A 21,400-nucleotide genomic window follows, 5' to 3' on the forward strand; every position below is an offset into this window, starting at 1 on the left:
GTTCTTGTCAAGACAGCAGCCCTCAACTTTGGGGTCCCTGTGTCTGGTTGATTTTTTCATTTTCCCAAGGTCAACGCCCATGTGTGGAAGTGCCCTATGCTCTGTGGTTCTGTGTTTTACATGGTTTGGGAAAGAGGATACACTTGTGAAGATTGGCTGTTGGCCATTGACATCCCGCCCATCAGCTTAACAAGGCTCCCTTGACTCCGTGGGCTGTCCTGCCTTTCTGGTTTTTAGACTTTTTTCGCCTGGCCCTTTTGCCCCGGGGGGGGCGAGAGATTTCTTTGTAGTGCTGATTTGTTCTCCCAGGTTGCTTGGTTGGCCAAAAAGGGCGTATGCGTTTTTTCCTGAATATATTCAGGAAAAAACGCATACGCCCTTTTTGGCCAACCGCATCATTGTCCACGTTCTGGCGCTTTTCATGTGCTATCGGGGCCATTCCGATGTACCCGTTGACATCCGTTTCCTGCAGTTCTGCCTTGCGTTCAGCGCCTCTTCGTAGCCTGACCTCAATATATTTTGGGGCGATAGTTATCGTTTAGAACTCTGCAGGTTTGGGAAGTGCAGTGCCCCTGAGCTCCATTTCCCAAGTCGCTTTTTTGTGAGTGGGACGCAACACGGCTGGATGGCTTCACGCCCTATTGTCGATCCGGGGTGGCAGGCTGAACCGCTGGTGAATTCTTCTTCGTGATGGGAAATGAGAGTGACATGTGCCCGACCAAACACCTCCAGCGAGTCTCTCATTGGTTCCCCCTCTTGCAGTTCATCCTGCGGAAAAATTGCAGACGGTACGAAAGAGGCATGGAAAGGCGCCGAGTCTCCAAGTGGGGAGATTGTTAGTAAGGGGGCCTGAATGGAGAACACGAGCACCAGGAGATGAAAACTGAGGTGAGTTTCAGAAAGCTTTCCCGATCCCACGGTGTAGCATCCGCTGGGTTTCCAATGAGTGCTTTCGCTGTCGGAAGATTGCGTTGAACCTGGAGAGTTGGGACCCATGGAATGGGGAGCACGCAGGATTCCTTTCAAGGGTCTGCATTTGCTTTCCCAACCTCACCAATCGTCTCAGCCCCAAGAGTGTCCAGCCTTATGTCTTCTGCCGCTGGGGCTGTAGATGTGGTCAATCCTGGTTGCATGCCAGTCCCTGAACGCATTTTGGAAGAATTTCTCTCTGTTTTGCCCTGCTTGTTTCTTCTTTATGTTGGAAATGTATCCTCAGAATGGGTCTGAGCTGATTTTCCCTGCTGGTTTTAGGCCGCTTTACACACACTTGTTGCACTTACACAGAGATATCAAGACTTAGCTTTTAAGATGCTTACTAGTCGGATAGATACTTGTGCGATGAACAGGGTCTGGTGAGTCCAGTTGATTGAGCAAGGAGTAGGTCGTGTCCATTCCATATTCGGTTTTCGGAAGGGTATCTGTGCTCATTTCAAACTCGAGTTTTATGCGTCACCCCACCTCACCTTTCCCCTGAAGCAGGCATAAGTGTGTTTTCTAAAAGCGTGACTCTGTTCTGTTTGGGGATTCAGTGCATGGGGAGCGATTTTTACATTCCCTCGATAAGTGATATCATAAGTTTCTTTTTTTGTGGGACTGATTTCACTGAGGATGATCGTACCTAAATCCACTCAGGATGCTGCTACCAGCCTCATGACGTGGATTTCATGGCTGAGTGACACTCCATTGGACCTACGTAGCACCACTTGTCCACTTGTCCACTTGTCTTTGTCCACTTGTCCACTCGTCTTTGTCCACTTGGCTCTTTCCTGGGATATGAAACGTGTACCGGAGTGGAGGTTCTTGTCAAGACAGCAGCCCTCAACTTTGGGGTCCCTGTGTCTGGTTGATTTTTTCATTTTCCCAAGGTCAACGCCCATGTGTGGAAGTGCCCTATGCTCTGTGGTTCTGTGTTTTACATGGTTTGGGAAAGAGGATACACTTGTGAAGATTGGCTGTTGGCCATTGACATCCCGCCCATCAGCTTAACAAGGCTCCCTTGACTCCGTGGGCTGTCCTGACTTTCTGGTTTTTAGACTTTTTTCGCCTGGCCCTTTTGCCCCGGGGGGGGCGAGAGATTTCTTTGTAGTGCTGATTTGTTCTCCCAGGTTGCTTGGTTGGCCAAAAAGGGCGTATGCGTTTTTTCCTGAATATATTCAGGAAAAAACGCATACGCCCTTTTTGGCCAACCGCATCATTGTCCACGTTCTGGCGCTTTTCATGTGCTATCGGGGCCATTCCGATGTACCCGTTGACATCCGTTTCCTGCAGTTCTGCCTTGCGTTCAGCGCCTCTTCGTAGCCTGACCTCAATATATTTTGGGGCGATAGTTATCGTTTAGAACTCTGCAGGTTTGGGAAGTGCAGTGCCCCTGAGCTCCATTTCCCAAGTCGCTTTTTTGTGAGTGGGACGCAACACGGCTGGATGGCTTCACGCCCTATTGTCGATCCGGGGTGGCAGGCTGAACCGCTGGTGAATTCTTCTTCGTGATGGGAAATGAGAGTGACATGTGCCCGACCAAACACCTCCAGCGAGTCTCTCATTGGTTCCCCCTCTTGCAGTTCATCCTGCGGACAAATTGCAGACGGTACGAAAGAGGCATGGAAAGGCGCCGAGTCTCCAAGTGGGGAGATTGTTAGTAAGGGGGCCTGAATGGAGAACACGAGCACCAGGAGATGAAAACTGAGGTGAGTTTCAGAAAGCTTTCCCGATCCCACGGTGTAGCATCCGCTGGGTTTCCAATGAGTGCTTTCGCTGTCGGAAGATTGCGTTGAACCTGGAGAGTTGGGACCCATGGAATGGGGAGCACGCAGGATTCCTTTCAAGGGTCTGCATTTGCTTTCCCAACCTCACCAATCGTCTCAGCCCCAAGAGTGTCCAGCCTTATGTCTTCTGCCGCTGGGGCTGTAGATGTGGTCAATCCTGGTTGCATGCCAGTCCCTGAACGCATTTTGGAAGAATTTCTCTCTGTTTTGCCCTGCTTGTTTCTTCTTTATGTTGGAAATGTATCCTCAGAATGGGTCTGAGCTGATTTTCCCTGCTGGTTTTAGGTCGCTTTACACACACTTGATGCACTTACACAGAGATATCAAGACTTAGCTTTTAAGATGCTTACTAGTCGGATAGATACTTGTGCGATGAACAGGGTCTGGTGAGTCCAGTTGATTGAGCAAGGAGTAGGTCGTGTCCATTCCATATTCGGTTTTCGGAAGGGTATCTGTGCTCATTTCAAACTCGAGTTTTATGCGTCACCCCACCTCACCTTTCCCCTGAAGCAGGCATAAGTGTGTTTTCTAAAAGCGTGACTCTGTTCTGTTTGGGGATTCAGTGCATGGGGAGCGATTTTTACGTTCCCTCGATAAGTGATATCATAAGTTTCTTTTTTTGTGGGACTTATTTCACTGAGGATGATCGTACCTAAATCCACTCAGGATGCTGCTACCAGCCTCATGACGTGGATTTCATGGCTGAGTGACACTCCATTGGACCTACGTAGCACCACTTGTCCACTTGTCCACTTGTCTTTGTCCACTTGTCCACTCGTCTTTGTCCACTTGGCTCTTTCCTGGGATATGAAACGTGTACCGGAGTGGAGGTTCTTGTCAAGACAGCAGCCCTCAACTTTGGGGTCCCTGTGTCTGGTTGATTTTTTCATTTTCCCAAGGTCAACGCCCATGTGTGGAAGTGCCCTATGCTCTGTGGTTCTGTGTTTTACATGGTTTGGGAAAGAGGATACACTTGTGAAGATTGGCTGTTGGCCATTGACATCCCGCCCATCAGCTTAACAAGGCTCCCTTGACTCCGTGGGCTGTCCTGCCTTTCTGGTTTTTACACTTTTTTCGCCTGGCCCTTTTGCCCCGGGGGGGGGCGAGAGATTTCTTTGTAGTGCTGATTTGCTCTCCCAGGTTGCTTGGTTGGCCAAAAAGGGCGTATGCGTTTTTTCCTGAATATATTCAGGAAAAAACGCATACGCCCTTTTTGGCCAACCGCATCATTGTCCACGTTCTGGCGCTTTTCATGTGCTATCGGGGCCATTCCGATGTACCCGTTGACATCCGTTTCCTGCAGTTCTGCCTTGCGTTCAGCGCCTCTTCGTAGCCTGACCTCAATATATTTTGGGGCGATAGTTATCGTTTAGAACTCTGCAGGTTTGGGAAGTGCAGTGCCCCTGAGCTCCATTTCCCAAGTCGCTTTTTTGTGAGTGGGACGCAACACGGCTGGATGGCTTCACGCCCTATTGTCGATCCGGGGTGGCAGGCTGAACCGCTGGTGAATTCTTCTTCGTGATGGGAAATGAGAGTGACATGTGCCCGACCAAACACCTCCAGCGAGTCTCTCATTGGTTCCCCCTCTTGCAGTTCATCCTGCGGACAAATTGCAGACGGTACGAAAGAGGCATGGAAAGGCGCCGAGTCTCCAAGTGGGGAGATTGTTAGTAAGGGGGCCTGAATGGAGAACACGAGCACCAGGAGATGAAAACTGAGGTGAGTTTCAGAAAGCTTTCCCGATCCCACGGTGTAGCAACCGCTGGGTTTCCAATGAGTGCTTTCGCTGTCGGAAGATTGCGTTGAACCTGGAGAGTTGGGACCCATGGAATGGGGAGCACGCAGGATTCCTTTCAAGGGTCTGCATTTGCTTTCCCAACCTCACCAATCGTCTCAGCCCCAAGAGTGTCCAGCCTTATGTCTTCTGCCGCTGGGGCTGTAGATGTGGTCAATCCTGGTTGCATGCCAGTCCCTGAACGCATTTTGGAAGAATTTCTCTCTGTTTTGCCCTGCTTGTTTCTTCTTTATGTTGGAAATGTATCCTCAGAATGGGTCTGAGCTGATTTTCCCTGCTGGTTTTAGGCCGCTTTACACACACTTGATGCACTTACACAGAGATATCAAGACTTAGCTTTTAAGATGCTTACTAGTCGGATAGATACTTGTGCGATGAACAGGGTCTGGTGAGTCCAGTTGATTGAGCAAGGAGTAGGTCGTGTCCATTCCATATTCGGTTTTCGGAAGGGTATCTGTGCTCATTTCAAACTCGAGTTTTATGCGTCACCCCACCTCACCTTTCCCCTGAAGCAGGCATAAGTGTGTTTTCTAAAAGCGTGACTCTGTTCTGTTTGGGGATTCAGTGCATGGGGAGCGATTTTTACATTCCCTCGATAAGTGATATCATAAGTTTCTTTTTTTGTGGGACTTATTTCACTGAGGATGATCGTACCTAAATCCACTCAGGATGCTGCTACCAGCCTCATGACGTGGATTTCATGGCTGAGTGACACTCCATTGGACCTACGTAGCACCACTTGTCCACTTGTCCACTTGTCTTTGTCCACTTGTCCACTCGTCTTTGTCCACTTGGCTCTTTCCTGGGATATGAAACGTGTACCGGAGTGGAGGTTCTTGTCAAGACAGCAGCCCTCAACTTTGGGGTCCCTGTGTCTGGTTGATTTTTTCATTTTCCCAAGGTCAACGCCCATGTGTGGAAGTGCCCTATGCTCTGTGGTTCTGTGTTTTACATGGTTTGGGAAAGAGGATACACTTGTGAAGATTGGCTGTTGGCCATTGACATCCCGCCCATCAGCTTAACAAGGCTCCCTTGACTCCGTGGGCTGTCCTGCCTTTCTGGTTTTTAGACTTTTTTCGCCTGGCCCTTTTGCCCCGGGGGGGGCGAGAGATTTCTTTGTAGTGCTGATTTGTTCTCCCAGGTTGCTTGGTTGGCCAAAAAGGGCGTATGCGTTTTTTCCTGAATATATTCAGGAAAAAACGCATACGCCCTTTTTGGCCAACCGCATCATTGTCCACGTTCTGGCGCTTTTCATGTGCTATCGGGGCCATTCCGATGTACCCGTTGACATCCGTTTCCTGCAGTTCTGCCTTGCGTTCAGCGCCTCTTCGTAGCCTGACCTCAATATATTTTGGGGCGATAGTTATCGTTTAGAACTCTGCAGGTTTGGGAAGTGCAGTGCCCCTGAGCTCCATTTCCCAAGTCGCTTTTTTGTGAGTGGGACGCAACACGGCTGGATGGCTTCACGCCCTATTGTCGATCCGGGGTGGCAGGCTGAACCTCTGGTGAATTCTTCTTCGTGATGGGAAATGAGAGTGACATGTGCCCGACCAAACACCTCCAGCGAGTCTCTCATTGGTTCCCCCTCTTGCAGTTCATCCTGCGGACAAATTGCAGACGGTACGAAAGAGGCATGGAAAGGCGCCGAGTCTCCAAGTGGGGAGATTGTTAGTAAGGGGGCCTGAATGGAGAACACGAGCACCAGGAGATGAAAACTGAGGTGAGTTTCAGAAAGCTTTCCCGATCCCACGGTGTAGCATCCTCTGGGTTTCCAATGAGTGCTTTCGCTGTCGGAAGATTGCGTTGAACCTGGAGAGTTGGGACCCATGGAATGGGGAGCACGCAGGATTCCTTTCAAGGGTCTGCATTTGCTTTCCCAACCTCACCAATCGTCTCAGCCCCAAGAGTGTCCAGCCTTATGTCTTCTGCCGCTGGGGCTGTAGATGTGGTCAATCCTGGTTGCATGCCAGTCCCTGAACGCATTTTGGAAGAATTTCTCTCTGTTTTGCCCTGCTTGTTTCTTCTTTATGTTGGAAATGTATCCTCAGAATGGGTCTGAGCTGATTTTCCCTGCTGGTTTTAGGCCGCTTTACACACACTTGATGCACTTACACAGAGATATCAAGACTTAGCTTTGAAGATGCTTACTAGTCGGATAGATACTTGTGCGATGAACAGGGTCTGGTGAGTCCAGTTGATTGAGCAAGGAGTAGGTCGTGTCCATTCCATATTCGGTTTTCGGAAGGGTATCTGTGCTCATTTCAAACTCGAGTTTTATGCGTCACCCCACCTCACCTTTCCCCTGAAGCAGGCATAAGTGTGTTTTCTAAAAGCGTGACTCTGTTCTGTTTGGGGATTCAGTGCATGGGGAGCGATTTTTACATTCCCTCGATAAGTGATATCATAAGTTTCTTTTTTTGTGGGACTTATTTCACTGAGGATGATCGTACCTAAATCCACTCAGGATGCTGCTACCAGCCTCATGACGTGGATTTCATGGCTGAGTGACACTCCATTGGACCTACGTAGCACCACTTGTCCACTTGTCCACTTGTCTTTGTCCACTTGTCCACTCGTCTTTGTCCACTTGGCTCTTTCCTGGGATATGAAACGTGTACCGGAGTGGAGGTTCTTGTCAAGACAGCAGCCCTCAACTTTGGGGTCCCTGTGTCTGGTTGATTTTTTCATTTTCCCAAGGTCAACGCCCATGTGTGGAAGTGCCCTATGCTCTGTGGTTCTGTGTTTTACATGGTTTGGGAAAGAGGATACACTTGTGAAGATTGGCTGTTGGCCATTGACATCCCGCCCATCAGCTTAACAAGGCTCCCTTGACTCCGTGGGCTGTCCTGCCTTTCTGGTTTTTAGACTTTTTTCGCCTGGCCCTTTTGCCCCGGGGGGGGGCGAGAGATTTCTTTGTAGTGCTGATTTGCTCTCCCAGGTTGCTTGGTTGGCCAAAAAGGGCGTATGCGTTTTTTCCTGAATATATTCAGGAAAAAACGCATACGCCCTTTTTGGCAAACCGCATCATTGTCCACGTTCTGGCGCTTTTCATGTGCTATCGGGGCCATTCCGATGTACCCGTTGACATCCGTTTCCTGCAGTTCTGCCTTGCGTTGAGCGCCTCTTCGTAGCCTGACCTCAATATATTTTGGGGCGATAGTTATCGTTTAGAACTCTGCAGGTTTGGGAAGTGCAGTGCCCCTGAGCTCCATTTCCCAAGTCGCTTTTTTGTGAGTGGGACGCAACACGGCTGGATGGCTTCACGCCCTATTGTCGATCCGGGGTGGCAGGCTGAACCGCTGGTGAATTCTTCTTCGTGATGGGAAATGAGAGTGACATGTGCCCGACCAAACACCTCCAGCGAGTCTCTCATTGGTTCCCCCTCTTGCAGTTCATCCTGCGGACAAATTGCAGACGGTACGAAAGAGGCATGGAAAGGCGCCGAGTCTCCAAGTGGGGAGATTGTTAGTAAGGGGGCCTGAATGGAGAACACGAGCACCAGGAGATGAAAACTGAGGTGAGTTTCAGAAAGCTTTCCCGATCCCACGGTGTAGCAACCGCTGGGTTTCCAATGAGTGCTTTCGCTGTCGGAAGATTGCGTTGAACCTGGAGAGTTGGGACCCATGGAATGGGGAGCACGCAGGATTCCTTTCAAGGGTCTGCATTTGCTTTCCCAACCTCACCAATCGTCTCAGCCCCAAGAGTGTCCAGCCTTATGTCTTCTGCCGCTGGGGCTGTAGATGTGGTCAATCCTGGTTGCATGCCAGTCCCTGAACGCATTTTGGAAGAATTTCTCTCTGTTTTGCCCTGCTTGTTTCTTCTTTATGTTGGAAATGTATCCTCAGAATGGGTCTGAGCTGATTTTCCCTGCTGGTTTTAGGCCGCTTTACACACACTTGATGCACTTACACAGAGATATCAAGACTTAGCTTTTAAGATGCTTACTAGTCGGATAGATACTTGTGCGATGAACAGGGTCTGGTGAGTCCAGTTGATTGAGCAAGGAGTAGGTCGTGTCCATTCCATATTCGGTTTTCGGAAGGGTATCTGTGCTCATTTCAAACTCGAGTTTTATGCGTCACCCCACCTCACCTTTCCCCTGAAGCAGGCATAAGTGTGTTTTCTAAAAGCGTGACTCTGTTCTGTTTGGGGATTCAGTGCATGGGGAGCGATTTTTACATTCCCTCGATAAGTGATATCATAAGTTTCTTTTTTTGTGGGACTTATTTCACTGAGGATGATCGTACCTAAATCCACTCAGGATGCTGCTACCAGCCTCATGACGTGGATTTCATGGCTGAGTGACACTCCATTGGACCTACGTAGCACCACTTGTCCACTTGTCCACTTGTCTTTGTCCACTTGTCCACTCGTCTTTGTCCACTTGGCTCTTTCCTGGGATATGAAACGTGTACCGGAGTGGAGGTTCTTGTCAAGACAGCAGCCCTCAACTTTGGGGTCCCTGTGTCTGGTTGATTTTTTCATTTTCCCAAGGTCAACGCCCATGTGTGGAAGTGCCCTATGCTCTGTGGTTCTGTGTTTTACATGGTTTGGGAAAGAGGATACACTTGTGAAGATTGGCTGTTGGCCATTGACATCCCGCCCATCAGCTTAACAAGGCTCCCTTGACTCCGTGGGCTGTCCTGCCTTTCTGGTTTTTAGACTTTTTTCGCCTGGCCCTTTTGCCCCGGGGGGGGCGAGAGATTTCTTTGTAGTGCTGATTTGTTCTCCCAGGTTGCTTGGTTGGCCAAAAAGGGCGTATGCGTTTTTTCCTGAATATATTCAGGAAAAAACGCATACGCCCTTTTTGGCCAACCGCATCATTGTCCACGTTCTGGCGCTTTTCATGTGCTATCGGGGCCATTCCGATGTACCCGTTGACATCCGTTTCCTGCAGTTCTGCCTTGCGTTCAGCGCCTCTTCGTAGCCTGACCTCAATATATTTTGGGGCGATAGTTATCGTTTAGAACTCTGCAGGTTTGGGAAGTGCAGTGCCCCTGAGCTCCATTTCCCAAGTCGCTTTTTTGTGAGTGGGACGCAACACGGCTGGATGGCTTCACGCCCTATTGTCGATCCGGGGTGGCAGGCTGAACCTCTGGTGAATTCTTCTTCGTGATGGGAAATGAGAGTGACATGTGCCCGACCAAACACCTCCAGCGAGTCTCTCATTGGTTCCCCCTCTTGCAGTTCATCCTGCGGACAAATTGCAGACGGTACGAAAGAGGCATGGAAAGGCGCCGAGTCTCCAAGTGGGGAGATTGTTAGTAAGGGGGCCTGAATGGAGAACACGAGCACCAGGAGATGAAAACTGAGGTGAGTTTCAGAAAGCTTTCCCGATCCCACGGTGTAGCATCCTCTGGGTTTCCAATGAGTGCTTTCGCTGTCGGAAGATTGCGTTGAACCTGGAGAGTTGGGACCCATGGAATGGGGAGCACGCAGGATTCCTTTCAAGGGTCTGCATTTGCTTTCCCAACCTCACCAATCGTCTCAGCCCCAAGAGTGTCCAGCCTTATGTCTTCTGCCGCTGGGGCTGTAGATGTGGTCAATCCTGGTTGCATGCCAGTCCCTGAACGCATTTTGGAAGAATTTCTCTCTGTTTTGCCCTGCTTGTTTCTTCTTTATGTTGGAAATGTATCCTCAGAATGGGTCTGAGCTGATTTTCCCTGCTGGTTTTAGGCCGCTTTACACACACTTGATGCACTTACACAGAGATATCAAGACTTAGCTTTGAAGATGCTTACTAGTCGGATAGATACTTGTGCGATGAACAGGGTCTGGTGAGTCCAGTTGATTGAGCAAGGAGTAGGTCGTGTCCATTCCATATTCGGTTTTCGGAAGGGTATCTGTGCTCATTTCAAACTCGAGTTTTATGCGTCACCCCACCTCACCTTTCCCCTGAAGCAGGCATAAGTGTGTTTTCTAAAAGCGTGACTCTGTTCTGTTTGGGGATTCAGTGCATGGGGAGCGATTTTTACATTCCCTCGATAAGTGATATCATAAGTTTCTTTTTTTGTGGGACTTATTTCACTGAGGATGATCGTACCTAAATCCACTCAGGATGCTGCTACCAGCCTCATGACGTGGATTTCATGGCTGAGTGACACTCCATTGGACCTACGTAGCACCACTTGTCCACTTGTCCACTTGTCTTTGTCCACTTGTCCACTCGTCTTTGTCCACTTGGCTCTTTCCTGGGATATGAAACGTGTACCGGAGTGGAGGTTCTTGTCAAGACAGCAGCCCTCAACTTTGGGGTCCCTGTGTCTGGTTGATTTTTTCATTTTCCCAAGGTCAACGCCCATGTGTGGAAGTGCCCTATGCTCTGTGGTTCTGTGTTTTACATGGTTTGGGAAAGAGGATACACTTGTGAAGATTGGCTGTTGGCCATTGACATCCCGCCCATCAGCTTAACAAGGCTCCCTTGACTCCGTGGGCTGTCCTGCCTTTCTGGTTTTTAGACTTTTTTCGCCTGGCCCTTTTGCCCCGGGGGGGGGCGAGAGATTTCTTTGTAGTGCTGATTTGCTCTCCCAGGTTGCTTGGTTGGCCAAAAAGGGCGTATGCGTTTTTTCCTGAATATATTCAGGAAAAAACGCATACGCCCTTTTTGGCAAACCGCATCATTGTCCACGTTCTGGCGCTTTTCATGTGCTATCGGGGCCATTCCGATGTACCCGTTGACATCCGTTTCCTGCAGTTCTGCCTTGCGTTGAGCGCCTCTTCGTAGCCTGACCTCAATATATTTTGGGGCGATAGTTATCGTTTAGAACTCTGCAGGTTTGGGAAGTGCAGTGCCCCTGAGCTCCATTTCCCAAGTCGCTTTTTTGTGAGTGGGACGCAACACGGCTGGATGGCTTCACGCCCTATTGTCGATCCGGGGTGGCAGGCTGAACCGCTGGTGAATTCTTCTTCGTGATGGGAAATGAGAGTGACATGTGCCCGACCAAACACCTCCAGCGAGTCTCTCATTGGTTCCCCCTCTTGCAGTTCATCCTGCGGACAAATTGCAGACGGTACGAAAGAGGCATGGAAAGGCGCCGAGTCTCCAAGTGGGGAGATTGTTAGTAAGGGGGCCTGAATGGAGAACACGAGCACCAGGAGATGAAAACTGAGGTGAGTTTCAGAAAGCTTTCCCGATCCCACGGTGTAGCAACCGCTGGGTTTCCAATGAGTGCTTTCGCTGTCGGAAGATTGCGTTGAACCTGGAGAGTTGGGACCCATGGAATGGGGAGCACGCAGGATTCCTTTCAAGGGTCTGCATTTGCTTTCCCAACCTCACCAATCGTCTCAGCCCCAAGAGTGTCCAGCCTTATGTCTTCTGCCGCTGGGGCTGTAGATGTGGTCAATCCTGGTTGCATGCCAGTCCCTGAACGCATTTTGGAAGAATTTCTCTCTGTTTTGCCCTGCTTGTTTCTTCTTTATGTTGGAAATGTATCCTCAGAATGGGTCTGAGCTGATTTTCCCTGCTGGTTTTAGGCCGCTTTACACACACTTGATGCACTTACACAGAGATATCAAGACTTAGCTTTTAAGATGCTTACTAGTCGGATAGATACTTGTGCGATGAACAGGGTCTGGTGAGTCCAGTTGATTGAGCAAGGAGTAGGTCGTGTCCATTCCATATTCGGTTTTCGGAAGGGTATCTGTGCTCATTTCAAACTCGAGTTTTATGCGTCACCCCACCTCACCTTTCCCCTGAAGCAGGCATAAGTGTGTTTTCTAAAAGCGTGACTCTGTTCTGTTTGGGGATTCAGTGCATGGGGAGCGATTTTTACATTCCCTCGATAAGTGATATCATAAGTTTCTTTTTTTGTGGGACTGATTTCACTGAGGATGATCGTACCTAAATCCACTCAGGATGCTGCTACCAGCCTCATGACGTGGATTTCATGGCTGAGTGACACTCCATTGGACCTACGTAGCACCACTTGTCCACTTGTCCACTTGTCTTTGTCCACTTGTCCACTCGTCTTTGTCCACTTGGCTCTTTCCTGGGATATGAAACGTGTACCGGAGTGGAGGTTCTTGTCAAGACAGCAGCCCTCAACTTTGGGGTCCCTGTGTCTGGTTGATTTTTTCATTTTCCCAAGGTCAACGCCCATGTGTGGAAGTGCCCTATGCTCTGTGGTTCTGTGTTTTACATGGTTTGGGAAAGAGGATACACTTGTGAAGATTGGCTGTTGGCCATTGACATCCCGCCCATCAGCTTAACAAGGCTCCCTTGACTCCGTGGGCTGTCCTGCCTTTCTGGTTTTTAGACTTTTTTCGCCTGGCCCTTTTGCCCCGGGGGGGGCGAGAGATTTCTTTGTAGTGCTGATTTGTTCTCCCAGGTTGCTTGGTTGGCCAAAAAGGGCGTATGCGTTTTTTCCTGAATATATTCAGGAAAAAACGCATACGCCCTTTTTGGCCAACCGCATCATTGTCCACGTTCTGGCGCTTTTCATGTGCTATCGGGGCCATTCCGATGTACCCGTTGACATCCGTTTCCTGCAGTTCTGCCTTGCGTTCAGCGCCTCTTCGTAGCCTGACCTCAATATATTTTGGGGCGATAGTTATCGTTTAGAACTCTGCAGGTTTGGGAAGTGCAGTGCCCCTGAGCTCCATTTCCCAAGTCGCTTTTTTGTGAGTGGGACGCAACACGGCTGGATGGCTTCACGCCCTATTGTCGATCCGGGGTGGCAGGCTGAACCGCTGGTGAATTCTTCTTCGTGATGGGAAATGAGAGTGACATGTGCCCGACCAAACACCTCCAGCGAGTCTCTCATTGGTTCCCCCTCTTGCAGTTCATCCTGCGGACAAATTGCAGACGGTACGAAAGAGGCATGGAAAGGCGCCGAGTCTCCAAGTGGGGAGATTGTTAGTAAGGGGGCCTGAATGGAGAACACGAGCACCAGGAGATGAAAACTGAGGTGAGTTTCAGAAAGCTTTCCCGATCCCACGGTGTAGCATCCTCTGGGTTTCCAATGAGTGCTTTCGCTGTCGGAAGATTGCGTTGAACCTGGAGAGTTGGGACCCATGGAATGGGGAGCACGCAGGATTCCTTTCAAGGGTCTGCATTTGCTTTCCCAACCTCACCAATCGTCTCAGCCCCAAGAGTGTCCAGCCTTATGTCTTCTGCCGCTGGGGCTGTAGATGTGGTCAATCCTGGTTGCATGCCAGTCCCTGAACGCATTTTGGAAGAATTTCTCTCTGTTTTGCCCTGCTTGTTTCTTCTTTATGTTGGAAATGTATCCTCAGAATGGGTCTGAGCTGATTTTCCCTGCTGGTTTTAGGTCGCTTTACACACACTTGATGCACTTACACAGAGATATCAAGACTTAGCTTTTAAGATGCTTACTAGTCGGATAGATACTTGTGCGATGAAGAGGGTCTGGTGAGTCCAGTTGATTGAGCAAGGAGTAGGTCGTGTCCATTCCATATTCGGTTTTCGGAAGGGTATCTGTGCTCATTTCAAACTCGAGTTTTATGCGTCACCCCACCTCACCTTTCCCCTGAAGCAGGCATAAGTGTGTTTTCTAAAAGCGTGACTCTGTTCTGTTTGGGGATTCAGTGCATGGGGAGCGATTTTTACATTCCCTCGATAAGTGATATCATAAGTTTCTTTTTTTGTGGGACTTATTTCACTGAGGATGATCGTACCTAAATCCACTCAGGATGCTGCTACCAGCCTCATGACGTGGATTTCATGGCTGAGTGACACTCCATTGGACCTACGTAGCACCACTTGTCCACTTGTCCACTTGTCTTTGTCCACTTGTCCACTCGTCTTTGTCCACTTGGCTCTTTCCTGGGATATGAAACGTGTACCGGAGTGGAGGTTCTTGTCAAGACAGCAGCCCTCAACTTTGGGGTCCCTGTGTCTGGTTGATTTTTTCATTTTCCCAAGGTCAACGCCCATGTGTGGAAGTGCCCTATGCTCTGTGGTTCTGTGTTTTACATGGTTTGGGAAAGAGGATACACTTGTGAAGATTGGCTGTTGGCCATTGACATCCCGCCCATCAGCTTAACAAGGCTCCCTTGACTCCGTGGGCTGTCCTGCCTTTCTGGTTTTTAGACTTTTTTCGCCTGGCCCTTTTGCCCCGGGGGGGGGGGGCGAGAGATTTCTTTGTAGTGCTGATTTGCTCTCCCAGGTTGCTTGGTTGGCCAAAAAGGGCGTATGCGTTTTTTCCTGAATATATTCAGGAAAAAACGCATACGCCCTTTTTGGCCAACCGCATCATTGTCCACGTTCTGGCGCTTTTCATGTGCTATCGGGGCCATTCCGATGTACCCGTTGACATCCGTTTCCTGCAGTTCTGCCTTGCGTTCAGCGCCTCTTCGTAGCCTGACCTCAATATATTTTGGGGCGATAGTTATCGTTTAGAACTCTGCAGGTTTGGGAAGTGCAGTGCCCCTGAGCTCCATTTCCCAAGTCGCTTTTTTGTGAGTGGGACGCAACACGGCTGGATGGCTTCACGCCCTATTGTCGATCCGGGGTGGCAGGCTGAACCGCTGGTGAATTCTTCTTCGTGATGGGAAATGAGAGTGACATGTGCCCGACCAAACACCTCCAGCGAGTCTCTCATTGGTTCCCCCTCTTGCAGTTCATCCTGCGGACAAATTGCAGACGGTACGAAAGAGGCATGGAAAGGCGCCGAGTCTCCAAGTGGGGAGATTGTTAGTAAGGGGGCCTGAATGGAGAACACGAGCACCAGGAGATGAAAACTGAGGTGAGTTTCAGAAAGCTTTCCCGATCCCACGGTGTAGCATCCGCTGGGTTTCCAATGAGTGCTTTCGCTGTCGGAAGATTGCGTTGAACCTGGAGAGTTGGGACCCATGGAATGGGGAGCACGCAGGATTCCTTTCAAGGGTTTGCATTTGCTTTCCCAACCTCACCAATCGTCTCAGCCCCAAGAGTGTCCAGCCTTATGTCTTCTGCCGCTGGGGCTGTAGATGTGGTCAATCCTGGTTGCATGCCAGTCCCTGAACGCATTTTGGAAGAATTTCTCTCTGTTTTGCCCTGCTTGTTTCTTCTTTATGTTGGAAATGTATCCTCAGAATGGGTCTGAGCTGATTTTCCCTGCTGGTTTTAGGCCGCTTTACACACACTTGATGCACTTACACAGAGATATCAAGACTTAGCTTTTAAGATGCTTACTAGTCGGATAGATACTTGTGCGATGAACAGGGTCTGGTGAGTCCAGTTGATTGAGCAAGGAGTAGGTCGTGTCCATTCCATATTCGGTTTTCGGAAGGGTATCTGTGCTCATTTCAAACTCGAGTTTTATGCGTCACCCCACCTCACCTTTCCCCTGAAGCAGGCATAAGTGTGTTTTCTAAAAGCGTGACTCTGTTCTGTTTGGGGATTCAGTGCAAGGGGAGCGATTTTTACATTCCCTCGATAAGTGATATCATAAGTTTCTTTTTTTGTGGGACTTATTTCACTGAGGATGATCGTACCTAAATCCACTCAGGATGCTGCTACCAGCCTCATGACGTGGATTTCATGGCTGAGTGACACTCCATTGGACCTACGTAGCACCACTTGTCAACTTGTCCACTTGTCTTTGTCCACTTGTCCACTTGGCTCTTTCCTGGGATATGAAACGTGTACCGGAGTGGAGGTTCTTGTCAAGACAGCAGCCCTCAACTTTGGGGTCCCTGTGTCTGGTTGATTTTTTCATTTTCCCAAGGTCAACGCCCATGTGTGGAAGTGCCCTATGCTCTGTGGTTCTGTGTTTTACATGGTTTGGGAAAGAGGATACACTTGTGAAGATTGGCTGTTGGCCATTGACATCCCGCCCATCAGCTTAACAAGGCTCCCTTGACTCCGTGGGCTGTCCTGCCTTTCTGGTTTTTAGACTTTTTTCGCCTGGCCCTTTTGCCCCGGGGGGGGGGGCGAGAGATTTCTTTGTAGTGCTGATTTGCTCTCCCAGGTTGCTTGGTTGGCCAAAAAGGGCGTATGCGTTTTTTCCTGAATATATTCAGGAAAAAACGCATACGCCCTTTTTGGCCAACCGCATCATTGTCCACGTTCTGGCGCTTTTCATGTGCTATCGGGGCCATTCCGATGTACCCGTTGACATCCGTTTCCTGCAGTTCTGCCTTGCGTTCAGCGCCTCTTCGTAGCCTGACCTCAATATATTTTGGGGCGATAGTTATCGTTTAGAACTCTGCAGGTTTGGGAAGTGCAGTGCCCCTGAGCTCCATTTCCCAAGTCGCTTTTTTGTGAGTGGGACGCAACACGGCTGGATGGCTTCACGCCCTATTGTCGATCCGGGGTGGCAGGCTGAACCGCTGGTGAATTCTTCTTCGTGATGGGAAATGAGAGTGACATGTGCCCGACCAAACACCTCCAGCGAGTCTCTCATTGGTTCCCCCTCTTGCAGTTCATCCTGCGGACAAATTGCAGACGGTACGAAAGAGGCATGGAAAGGCGCCGAGTCTCCAAGTGGGGAGATTGTTAGTAAGGGGGCCTGAATGGAGAACACGAGCACCAGGAGATGAAAACTGAGGTGAGTTTCAGAAAGCTTTCCCGATCCCACGGTGTAGCATCCGCTGGGTTTCCAATGAGTGCTTTCGCTGTCGGAAGATTGCGTTGAACCTGGAGAGTTGGGACCCATGGAATGGGGAGCACGCAGGATTCCTTTCAAGGGTCTGCATTTGCTTTCCCAACCTCACCAATCGTCTCAGCCCCAAGAGTGTCCAGCCTTATGTCTTCTGCCGCTGGGGCTGTAGATGTGGTCAATCCTGGTTGCATGCCAGTCCCTGAACGCATTTTGGAAGAATTTCTCTCTGTTTTGCCCTGCTTGTTTCTTCTTTATGTTGGAAATGTATCCTCAGAATGGGTCTGAGCTGATTTTCCCTGCTGGTTTTAGGCCGCTTTACACACACTTGATGCACTTACACAGAGATATCAAGACTTAGCTTTTAAGATGCTTACTAGTCGGATAGATACTTGTGCGATGAACAGGGTCTGGTGAGTCCAGTTGATTGAGCAAGGAGTAGGTCGTGTCCATTCCATATTCGGTTTTCGGAAGGGTATCTGTGCTCATTTCAAACTCGAGTTTTATGCGTCACCCCACCTCACCTTTCCCCTGAAGCAGGCATAAGTGTGTTTTCTAAAAGCGTGACTCTGTTCTGTTTGGGGATTCAGTGCATGGGGAGCGATTTTTACATTCCCTCGATAAGTGATATCATAAGTTTCTTTTTTTGTGGGACTTATTTCACTGAGGATGATCGTACCTAAATCCACTCAGGATGCTGCTACCAGCCTCATGACGTGGATTTCATGGCTGAGTGACACTCCATTGGACCTACGTAGCACCACTTGTCCACTTGTCCACTTGTCTTTGTCCACTTGTCCACTCGTCTTTGTCCACTTGGCTCTTTCCTGGGATATGAAACGTGTACCGGAGTGGAGGTTCTTGTCAAGACAGCAGCCCTCAACTTTGGGGTCCCTGTGTCTGGTTGATTTTTTCATTTTCCCAAGGTCAACGCCCATGTGTGGAAGTGCCCTATGCTCTGTGGTTCTGTGTTTTACATGGTTTGGGAAAGAGGATACACTTGTGAAGATTGGCTGTTGGCCATTGACATCCCGCCCATCAGCTTAACAAGGCTCCCTTGACTCCGTGGCCTGTCCTGCCTTTCTGGTTTTTAGACTTTTTTCGCCTGGCCCTTTTGCCCCGGGGGGGGGCGAGAGATTTCTTTGTAGTGCTGATTTGCTCTCCCAGGTTGCTTGGTTGGCCAAAAAGGGCGTATGCGTTTTTTCCTGAATATATTCAGGAAAAAACGCATACGCCCTTTTTGGCCAACCGCATCATTGTCCACGTTCTGGCGCTTTTCATGTGCTATCGGGGCCATTCCGATGTACCCGTTGACATCCGTTTCCTGCAGATCTGCCTTGCGTTCAGCGCCTCTTCGTAGCCTGACCTCAATATATTTTGGGGCGATAGTTATCGTTTAGAACTCTGCAGGTTTGGGAAGTGCAGTGCCCCTGAGCTCCATTTCCCAAGTCGCTTTTTTGTGAGTGGGACGCAACACGGCTGGATGGCTTCACGCCCTATTGTCGATCCGGGGTGGCAGGCTGAACCGCTGGTGAATTCTTCTTCGTGATGGGAAATGAGAGTGACATGTGCCCGACCAAACACCTCCAGCGAGTCTCTCATTGGTTCCCCCTCTTGCAGTTCATCCTGCGGACAAATTGCAGACGGTACGAAAGAGGCATGGAAAGGCGCCGAGTCTCCAAGTGGGGAGATTGTTAGTAAGGGGGCCTGAATGGAGAACACGAGCACCAGGAGATGAAAACTGAGGTGAGTTTCAGAAAGCTTTCCCGATCCCACGGTGTAGCAACCGCTGGGTTTCCAATGAGTGCTTTCGCTGTCGGAAGATTGCGTTGAACCTGGAGAGTTGGGACCCATGGAATGGGGAGCACGCAGGATTCCTTTCAAGGGTCTGCATTTGCTTTCCCAACCTCACCAATCGTCTCAGCCCCAAGAGTGTCCAGCCTTATGTCTTCTGCCGCTGGGGCTGTAGATGTGGTCAATCCTGGTTGCATGCCAGTCCCTGAACGCATTTTGGAAGAATTTCTCTCTGTTTTGCCCTGCTTGTTTCTTCTTTATGTTGGAAATGTATCCTCAGAATGGGTCTGAGCTGATTTTCCCTGCTGGTTTTAGGCCGCTTTACACACACTTGATGCACTTACACAGAGATATCAAGACTTAGCTTTTAAGATGCTTACTAGTCGGATAGATACTTGTGCGATGAACAGGGTCTGGTGAGTCCAGTTGATTGAGCAAGGAGTAGGTCGTGTCCATTCCATATTCGGTTTTCGGAAGGGTATCTGTGCTCATTTCAAACTCGAGTTTTATGCGTCACCCCACCTCACCTTTCCCCTGAAGCAGGCATAAGTGTGTTTTCTAAAAGCGTGACTCTGTTCTGTTTGGGGATTCAGTGCATGGGGAGCGATTTTTACATTCCCTCGATAAGTGATATCATAAGTTTCTTTTTTTGTGGGACTTATTTCACTGAGGATGATCGTACCTAAATCCACTCAGGATGCTGCTACCAGCCTCATGACGTGGATTTCATGGCTGAGTGACACTCCATTGGACCTACATAGCACCACTTGTCCACTTGCCCACTTGTCTTTGTCCACTTGTCCACTCGTCTTTGTCCACTTGGCTCTTTCCTGGGATATGAAACGTGTACCGGAGTGGAGGTTCTTGTCAAGACAGCAGCCCTCAACTTTGGGGTCCCTGTGTCTGGTTGATTTTTTCATTTTCCCAAGGTCAACGCCCATGTGTGGAAGTGCCCTATGCTCTGTGGTTCTGTGTTTTACATGGTTTGGGAAAGAGGATACACTTGTGAAGATTGGCTGTTGGCCATTGACATCCCGCCCATCAGCTTAACAAGGCTCCCTTGACTCCGTGGGCTGTCCTGCCTTTCTGGTTTTTAGACTTTTTTCGCCTGGCCCTTTTGCCCCGGGGGGGGCGAGAGATTTCTTTGTAGTGCTGATTTGTTCTCCCAGGTTGCTTGGTTGGCCAAAAAGGGCGTATGCGTTTTTTCCTGAATATATTCAGGAAAAAACGCATACGCGCTTTTTGGCCAACCGCATCATTGTCCACGTTCTGGCGCTTTTCATGTGCTATCGGGGCCATTCCGATGTACCCGTTGACATCCGTTTCCTGCAGTTCTGCCTTGCGTTCAGCGCCTCTTCGTAGCCTGACCTCAATATATTTTGGGGCGATAGTTATCGTTTAGAACTCTGCAGGTTTGGGAAGTGCAGTGCCCCTGAGCTCCATTTCCCAAGTCGCTTTTTTGTGAGTGGGACGCAACACGGCTGGATGGCTTCACGCCCTATTGTCGATCCGGGGTGGCAGGCTGAACCGCTGGTGAATTCTTCTTCGTGATGGGAAATGAGAGTGACATGTGCCCGACCAAACACCTCCAGCGAGTCTCTCATTGGTTCCCCCTCTTGCAGTTCATCCTGCGGACAAATTGCAGACGGTACGAAAGAGGCATGGAAAGGCGCCGAGTCTCCAAGTGGGGAGATTGTTAGTAAGGGGGCCTGAATGGAGAACACGAGCACCAGGAGATGAAAACTGAGGTGAGTTTCAGAAAGCTTTCCCGATCCCACGGTGTAGCATCCGCTGGGTTTCCAATGAGTGCTTTCGCTGTCGGAAGATTGCGTTGAACCTGGAGAGTTGGGACCCATGGAATGGGGAGCACGCAGGATTCCTTTCAAGGGTCTGCATTTGCTTTCCCAACCTCACCAATCGTCTCAGCCCCAAGAGTGTCCAGCCTTATGTCTTCTGCCGCTGGGGCTGTAGATGTGGTCAATCCTGGTTGCATGCCAGTCCCTGAACGCATTTTGGAAGAATTTCTCTCTGTTTTGCCCTGCTTGTTTCTTCTTTATGTTGGAAATGTATCCTCAGAATGGGTCTGAGCTGATTTTCCCTGCTGGTTTTAGGCCGCTTTACACACACTTGATGCACTTACACAGAGATATCAAGACTTAGCTTTTAAGATGCTTACTAGTCGGATAGATACTTGTGCGATGAACAGGGTCTGGTGAGTCCAGTTGATTGAGCAAGGAGTAGGTCGTGTCCATTCCATATTCGGTTTTCGGAAGGGTATCTGTGCTCATTTCAAACTCGAGTTTTATGCGTCACCCCACCTCACCTTTCCCCTGAAGCAGGCATAAGTGTGTTTTCTAAAAGCGTGACTCTGTTCTGTTTGGGGATTCAGTGCATGGGGAGCGATTTTTACATTCCCTCGATAAGTGATATCATAAGTTTCTTTTTTTGTGGGACTTATTTCACTGAGGATGATCGTACCTAAATCCACTCAGGATGCTGCTACCAGC

The sequence above is a fragment of the Kogia breviceps genome, chromosome 4 (genome assembly GCF_026419965.1).
Source record: "Kogia breviceps isolate mKogBre1 chromosome 4, mKogBre1 haplotype 1, whole genome shotgun sequence".
Classification (NCBI taxonomy): domain Eukaryota; kingdom Metazoa; phylum Chordata; class Mammalia; order Artiodactyla; family Physeteridae; genus Kogia; species Kogia breviceps.